Genomic DNA, 8,940 nt, shown 5'->3' on the forward strand with positions numbered 1-8,940 from the left:
AGTCACTTCCACAGAAATTAATGAATTTCTTCTCTTCATTCAGACTTCAGCTTGAATGTCGTCTCTCCAGAGTCCTTCCTTGATCACTTTTGCTAAAACAGCACCTCCTACCCTAGTAATTCTCTGCTATATTGCCATATTTTTGTCGTCTTCATATCATTCATCAGTACCTGAAATGACCAATTTAGTTGTTTTTTTAGCTTGTTTAGTATCATCTCCCCAGACCAAAGCATAAGCTCCTGGAAGGCAGGATTTTGTCTATTCTGTGTACCATTGTAAACCCATTATAAATCGTATTGACTATGTGAAGTCATTCCACTGTGTGGATCATAATAAATTACAGGTAACATTGTAAAGAACGGGAATTTCAGAACACTTAATTGTGCTCATGTGGAACCTCAACACAGACCAAGAGGCAGTTGTTCAAACAGAACAAGGGAATACTGAATGGTTAAAATCAAGAAAGGTGTGGGTTAGGGTTGTATCCTTTCACCTTATTCAGTCTGTATGCTGAGCAGATAATCTGAGAAGCTGGACTATGTGACCAAGAATGTGGCATCAGGATTGGAGGAAGACTTGTTAACAACTTCAATATGCAGATGACATAACCTTGCTTGCTGAAAATGGAGAGGACTTGATCTTACTGATGAAAATCAAAGACTACAGTCTTCAGTATGGATTACACCTCAACATAAAGAAAACAAAAATCCTCATAACTGGACCAATAAGCAATACTGTGAAAAAGAGAGAAAAGACTGAAGTTGTCAAGGATTTCATTTTACTTGGATCCACGATTAGTGCCCATGGAAGCAGCAATCAGAAAATCAAACAAGACATTGCATTGCATAAAGCTGCTGCAAAAGACCTCTTAAAAGTGTTAAAAAGCAAAGATGTCACTTTGAGGACTAAGGTGTGTCTGACCCAAGCCATGATAGTTTCAGTTGCCTCATATGCATGTGTAAGCTGGACAATGAATAAGGAAGGCTGAAGAAGAATTGATGCCTTTGAATTATGGTGTTGGTGAAGAATATTGACTATACCAGGGACTATCAGAAGAACAAACAAATCTGTCTTGGAAGAAGTACAGCCAGAATGCTCCTTAGAAGCAAGGATGGGAGGACTGTGTCTCACTTACTTTGGACACGTTATCAGGAGGAACCAGTCCCTGGAGAAGGACATCATGCTTGGTAAAGTTGAGGGTCAGTGTAAAAGAGGAAAACCCTCAATGAGATGAATTGACCCAGTGGCTGCAACAATGGGTTCAAACATAGCAATGACTGTGAGGATGGCATGGGACCAAGCAGTGTTTCATTTTATTTTAGATAGGGTCACTATGACTCAGAAGCAACTCGATGGCACCTAACAACAACAACATGGTTGTTGGTAAAACTGGCTAATGGAAAGTTTCCTGTGGAAGAGGTTAAAGTCTTTGTATCATCTTCTCTCTTATAAACTGGTCATGGCTCTCTTAGCAAGCATTTCTGCTAGCCTGTTTATCTTTTTAAGAGATATGGTGAAAAAATGGGTCACTTGTGGATTAGAGTAATATAAGTAATCAGATGAAAGCTTACTACTTCTGACTAGTTACTTCCTTGTTTATCAACTAAAAATCAGATTAGCCTGAAATTCTTCTTAGATCCTAAAAGCTGTCTCCAATGTTGCACCTGAAGTTCCAGTGCCAGCTTCTAGGATAGCTAGTGTAGTCGCCAGAGCAAGGTACCAGGACTTAGCAGGCTTCATTTTAAGTTTTGCCTCCACAGTAAAAATGGGCTCTGTGGCTTCTGGCAAGGTTGTGGATCTCTTCTAGTCTCAGTTTTTTCATTTGTAACTGAGGAACCATTTTGCCAAGCGTAAAATGTTAAACAAATGTCATTATAATGAAATATGTACCCTGATGCTGAACTGTGTTTTTCAGGAGTTGTTTAAAAGAAAAACAAACTTTATACAGGCAGTCCCCAGGTTACAAATGAGGTATGTTCCTAATTTGTACGTAAGTCGTTCTTATTTAGCCTTAAATTTCCGTAATATTAAAGGGCAAGATGCCACTGCAAGGACTAAGGTGCACCTGACCCAAGCCATGGTGTTTTCATTTGCCTCATATGCGTGCGAAAGCTGGGCAATGAATAAAGAAGACTGAAGAAGAATTGATGCCTTTGAATTATTGTGTTGTCCAAGAATATTGAATATACCGTGGACTGCTAAAAGAACAAACAAATCTATCCTGGAAGAAGTACAGCCAGAATGCTCCTTAGAAGCAAGGATGGTGAAACTTCATCTCACATACTTTGGACATGTTATCAGGAGGGATCGATCAGTCCCTGGAGAAGAACATCATGCTTGGTAGAGGATCAGTGAAAAAGAGGAAGACCCTCAAGGAGATGGATTGACATGGTGGCTGCAACAATGGGCTCAAGCATAACAACCATGTGAGGATGGCGCAGGCGCGGGCGGTGTTTCCTTCTGTTGTACATAGGGTCGCTGTGAGTTGGAACCAACTTGACAGCACCTAACAACAACAGGGGAGGGCAAGTAGGCGTTGTCCATAAGTCAGATATTCGTAACCTGGGGTTACCTGTATTTCCTGAGGGAAAAGAACAATGCATTTATCTTTGCCACCATAAAATGTAGTAAAGATATGTAGCCTTCTATGACTTAATTTTTTTTTTTTTTTTACTATTAATGTGAATCAGTAAGGTTCTTTATAAATTAATCAGTATTTTTAGTCATTCTCTTTTTAATAGGGACAGTTGAAACTCTGGTAGAATTCAAATTGATTTTGAAAAAGGGAAAGTAATCATAAGTGGGTTTGCTTTCCAGGCTTTTCCATCTTTGCCAAAAAACACTGGATCTGGAAACTTGTAAAATTCTACCATTTTGAGGCCAAACTATAAATAAGCTTTAATTTGCCAATCTTCCAACCATATGAAAATTTGGATTTACTTTCTTCAAATAATTTACTAGCAAAAGCATGCAACTGAAGATTGTGAAATCACCTCTTTATTCATTGATTCAGCAAATATTTATTGACCATCCACTATGTGCCAGATATGTTTTAGGTGCTGGAAATACAGGTGTGAATAAAACATAAAAATTCTGTATCTTATAGGGGAGGGATCAAAAAGGTCCAGGGTGGTAAACATTTCAGGCTTTGTAAATCATACAGTTTTTGCCAAAGCTACTCAGTTCTTTTACTCAGTTCTGTCACAGTGTGGAAGCAGACATAACCCAAACCAAACCCATTGCTATCAAGTTGAATTAGGACTCATAGCAGCCCTAAAGGACAGAACAGAACTGCCTCATAGGGTTTCCAAGGCTATAAATCTTTTCAGAAGCAGATTGCCTCATCATCCTCCGGTGGATCGGCTGGTGGGTTTGAACTACCAGCCCTTCAGGTAGCAGCTGAGTGCTTAGCCACTGTGCCACCAGGGCTCCAAAAGCAGACATAAAAGCCAAAAAAGCCATTGCCCTCAAGTCGATTCTGACTCATAGTGACCCTATAGGACAGAGTAGAGCTGCCCCATAGAGTTTCCAAGGAGTGCCTAGTGGATTTGAACTGCCGACCTTTTGGTTAGCAGCCATAGCTCTTAACCACTACACCACCAGAGTTTAGGCAGTATGTAAATAAATGAGTGTGGTGGTGTTCCAATCAGACTTTATTGTGGACACTGAAATTTGAATTTCATGTAATTTTCATATGTCAAAAAAATTTTTTTCAACTATTTAAAAATATAAAAAAAATTATTCTTAGTAAGTGAACCATATAAAAACAGGCTGGATTTGACCTATGGGCCATTGTTTACCAACCCCTTTTCTAGGAAATAAACATAATTATATCTATTTAATGTTGAAAACCAAATCCTTAGGAGTAGAAATAATTGAAAGACATGTTTTATGAACTCTTTGAAACTTCTTCCTTTCCCGCCATGAACCCAAATAAAACCAGTTCCCGCCATACCATTTACCAACTATAAAACTATACTTTGTTATAAAAATGTTTTCTGCTTGTTAATGGTACTGAGAAAAACAGTTGTATGTTGTTGCTTTTACTATCTTATTGTTACCATTTGTTGATATAATTTTAGTGAACTATTTGATTAAAGCTATAGATTTTTAAATACTATTATTTTTTTTTCTTCTGCAGTCTCATTTTGTTTCAGCACTTAAACAGTGGTTTTCGTCAACTCAAAGTCATTATCGTCAATCAAAATTGAGGATACACCAGGGGACGATCCTTCATTAAAGATTCTTGTGGCCAATGATAGTGACACTCTAAGGCTCCTAGAATCGAGTAGCTGTCCTCATGTTTCATCTGATGGTAGGTTCGTGTTTTTAAAGATTGAATGACTTTTTTTTTTAATCATGGTAGTAGTAACAATGGAGTTTTTAATTGAAAGTTACATACTTATGAAATATAATTCATTAAAGTAATTTTTTTTCTAAAAGAAGTCTTAATCTACAAGCTAAATATATGTTAAATTGCTTCTCATGAAAGTATTTTAATTATATGTGTATCTTGGCAATCAACTTCTTAGGAATTGTTAGATGTCTATTTTAGCAAATAATGAATAGCTAATATCAAAGTTAAATTTATACAAAGTGTTATATTAATTATCAGTATGATTCTTCATTCTTAAGAATTATTCCCCATTTCCCTCAGGAATCCTCTGTGTAGCTGATCGTTGTCAAGGAGAACTGGCATTAAATTATTACACTCTAAGTGATGAACTTCTCCGAGCGCTTTCAAGGGAGACTCATGTTAACCTCGAACATCTTCGAATTGACATTGTGAGTAAAAACCCTGGACAGGTTCAGTTTCATTCTATTAAAAAACAAAGTTGGGATGTACTCATTAAACAGTCCCCTGGAGTTAATGTTGTTATGTACTTCTTTTCGTATGAAGAGGAATTTGAGACATTCTTCACAGAAGAAACCCCTGTTATAACCCCTGTTACTCATCTTTATTTTGGTCGTTCGGTAAGCAAAGCAGTTCTGGGACGGATAGGTCTTAACTGTCCACGACTAATTGAGTTTGTGGTATGTGCTAATGGTCTTCAGCCTCTCGATAATGAACTTGTTTGTATTGCTGAACACTGTAAAAACTTAACAGCCTTGGCCTCAGTGAATGTGAAGTTAGCTGCAGTGCATTGATTGAATTTGTAAGTCTATGTGGGAGAAGGCTTACCCAGATCTCTGTAATGGAAGAAGTTTTGATCCCTGATGACAGTTATAACCTAGATGAGATTCACACTGAAGTCTCCAAACACCTGGGAAAAATGTGGTTCCCTGATGTGATGCCTATCTGCTAATTTGCCACCAAAGAGTCTTAATTTTTTTTTAACCAGTAAGATTAGCTTCTTTCTGTCTGTGCAAATGTAAATTTTAAGACGGCATTGTTGAAATATTTTAAGTAAATATTTTATCGTTGGCAAGCTCTCACGATGGATTGCTATAGAAACATTTGGAAAAAATATGAGAAATTTGAGAGGCCACAAATCTCCATAAATAATTATGTCATTTATTTTATAATTTCATATTGTTCTAATTGCTTTTATATCATATTGCTATTCATATATTTTATAAAATATGTAGTATTAAAAACTAAGAGTAAAATCACAATATAGATACAAAGGCTTACTTAATTATATTTACAGAGTTTTTAGCCCTAATGAAAGTCATCTTGTGCTTCAATAAACAACTTCTAATTTGCAAGGTACTTTGAATTCTACTTTATTATATTAATGGTAAAAAACAGGAATTAGGTTAAAATTAAATAATACTAATTGATTTTGCAAAGATACTCACTGTGATTATTAATTAATTGAATGTGCTACCTAGATAAAGAGATCAGTTTTGCAGAGTATATTTGGGAGGGAATCAGCACTTAGTCACGTGCTATTATGTTTCTAGAACTCTGCCAGAGCCTTTGCACAAGTAATCTCTTAATTTAATCAGTGACACAGTTATAACTCTTCAGTGGCTACCTATTGCCTTTAAGGGAGCCCTGGTGACACAGTGGTCAAGAGCTATGGCTGCTAACCAAAAGGCCAGTGGTTTCTAATCCCCCAGTTGCTCCTTGGAAACTGTGGGGCAATTCTCTGTCCTATAGGGTCTCTATGAGTTGGAATCAACTTGATGACAATGGGTTTGGTTTTTTTTGGTTTATTGTCTTTAGGATGAAGAAAGAGATATGTAGTCTTAAAATGGACCTACAAGGCCCCATAAGGTCTGGCTTCTCTCTACTTCTCAATCTCATTTCCCACCACATTCAAGCTCCCCGGTGCCCTTCTGCTCCCACTCCCTCTCAGTTCCTGAGAACTGCAGTGTATCTTCTAGTCACAGGGCATTGTGCACACATTCTTCTCTCTACTTAGAGTTCCCTCTGATCTTTCTCAAGATATCATTTCCTCAGGGAAGCCTTCTGTGACACCAGCCCATCTCCCCTCTTGTAGGCCAGCTCTCTGTTGCACATGTTGTCAGCACTCACTGACTTCCCTTTGTGGCCCTTGTGACCGTTGTAATTTGACAATTGCTTGTATGAATATTATCTGCTTAGCCTGTTGCCCTGTAAACTCCATCATGCAAGATCACTGTTGGTTTTTGCATACTGCTGTGTCCCCAGCATCTGGCATAATATTTAACATACAGAAGGCACTCAACACTTTTTACTCAAATATTTTCTTTTTCACTTTTGTTTCCCTAAGTCCTCTCTTCAATATCTTAAGTTTCTTTCTAAGAGAACAAGTAAACTGAAAAAAAAAGTTAGAAATATGTCAATTATTTTCCAATTTTGAGTTTTTTTTTAATAAGGGAAAAAAATTGAGTATTCTTACCTATTAAGAAATTAGAATACATTGTGATTTGCAAGTGGCGTTTTTAAAAATTAGCACTTTTTTTTATATCCTTTATTTAGAAACTATACTCGTGTGTACAGCCTTGCCACTGTACCACGTTCTTTCTCACAGTGAACTCTGTAAGAGCAGGGACTTCATCTCATTCACCTTTGAGTTTGTGCACACCTCTTAGAACAGCATATGGTACACTAGTAAGTACTCAGTGCTGTTATGCTGTTAGCTGCCATTGAGTTGACCCTGACTCATGCTGACCTCATATACAACGGAATGGAACACTGCCTGGCCTTGCGTCATCCTCAGAATCGCTGGCATGCTCAAGTCCATCGTTGTGGTTGTTATACCAGTTCTTCTCACCAAAGATCTCCCACTTCCTTGTTGGCCCTCTGCTTCACCAAACATGATGTCCTTCTCTAGTGATTGATAACTCCTGATGACATGTCCAAAGCAAGCAAGTTGGACAGTGCTCTGTTGTGACCTATGAGATTTTCAACGGCTAATTTTTGGAAGTAGATTTCCTGGCCGTTCTTCTTACAGTGATTGTCAGTGGAGCTAATATTACTGGCTAAAAAACCCAATTTCTTAAAGACTGAGTTACTATTATTGCAGACCATATAAGTTATTCCTTGTTATTTCAGCTTGTGATGGTTAAGGTTGTGTGTCAACTTGGCTGGGCCATGATTCTCAGTGGTTTGGCAGTTAGGACGTGGTCTGGCAGTCGTACAATGATGTAATCACCTCCATGATGAGATCTGATACGACCACTTCTATGATGGGATCTGCTATGAGTAGACAGTCAGTTGAAAGGGAGTTTCTTTGGGAGTGTGGACCACATCCAATATAGGTGGACTTCCTAACAAGGCTTGTGGGCTTTTGCTCGCTCTGAATCCTGCAGCTGGCTCCTGTTGTCAGACCTCTGGTTCTTGGGACTTGGTCTAGCATCTTATCTTCTGTCTTGCCTGCCAGTCTTGGGATTCGTCAGTCTCTGCAGCCTGTGAGCCAGAAGAAGCCTCCAGCGTAACCCACAGACTTGGGACATTCCAGCCTCTACAACCACGTGAGCCATTTCCTTGATATAAATCTCTCAATATATATATATATGGTTTACTGGTTTTGCTTCTCTAGAGGATTCAAAGACATAGCTTATAATTGGAAACTAAAATTTGATTAGAATAACCAAAACAAAACAAAACAAACCCAGCGCCATCAAGTCAATTCCAATTCATAGCGACCCTATAGGACAGAGTCAAACTGCTCCATAGAGTTTCCAAGGAGCGCCTGGTGGATTTGAACTGCCGACCCTTTGGTTAGTAGCCGCAGTACTTAACCACTACGCCACCAGGGTTTCCAATTAGAATAACAGGGGAAACAAACTTAAATGGCATAACTGAGATGGAGGGGCAGATTGGTTGGCGATCAGAGTAATGTTGGAAATACTGAAGAGAGAAGCCTCTAGTCTCACCTGATGAAGGTGGAGTTTCTCCCCATAGCCTGCTAGCTTAGAGAGAGAATGAGTACCAGTGGTTAACTTTTACATTGAGCGAGACATTCCTACTCTGGATGGTACTATCTTTAGTATGGCCCAGTAGTCAAACCTAATGAACTAGACACTGTAATGAATCTTAGAGCAAGACTCAGAATAAAGTTCATTAACTTGGTTAAATTACTCTGGTTGGTCTGACTTACTGGGTTGATAAATCACAGAACAAAACAATTTTAGGGCAGCCAAAAACAAGACAAGAAAATACAGAGTATTTTTAGTGTTTCACGTAATGAAAACATCTCCATTTACTTTGGAAGTATGTAAAAGGTACTGTTTATGTAAGATTAGAGAATTCTAGATAAATGAATGAGTTTGACATTAGATGGGTTTCAAGTTTTAGGCTTTGAAAAAACAATTCAGTTCTATAAGCAAACTTGACCATGTTAAAAAATGGTTTTTTTTTTTTTTTTTTTTTGCATTTTTTAGAGTCTTCTAGAAAAGCTAGAATAATTTTGTGGACAAGGTAAATGGAGAGAGCGGAGGAAAAAATAATCCTTTTGTATGTTGTATTGAGCAAACACAAAAGTAAGATTCTGGGGTTTTTGCTGT

At 38.0% G+C, this 8,940-nt stretch overlaps 1 pseudogene; it reads left to right on the plus strand.

The window, feature by feature from the left end:
- LOC126067055 (F-box/LRR-repeat protein 21-like) overlaps positions 1-5,306 on the plus strand; it is an 8,461-nt pseudogene extending 3,155 nt beyond the window's left edge.
- Positions 5,307-8,940: the final 3,634 nt, after the last annotated feature.

Source organism: Elephas maximus, chromosome 2 (genome assembly GCF_024166365.1).
Source record: "Elephas maximus indicus isolate mEleMax1 chromosome 2, mEleMax1 primary haplotype, whole genome shotgun sequence".
Taxonomy (NCBI): Eukaryota; Metazoa; Chordata; class Mammalia; order Proboscidea; family Elephantidae; genus Elephas; species Elephas maximus.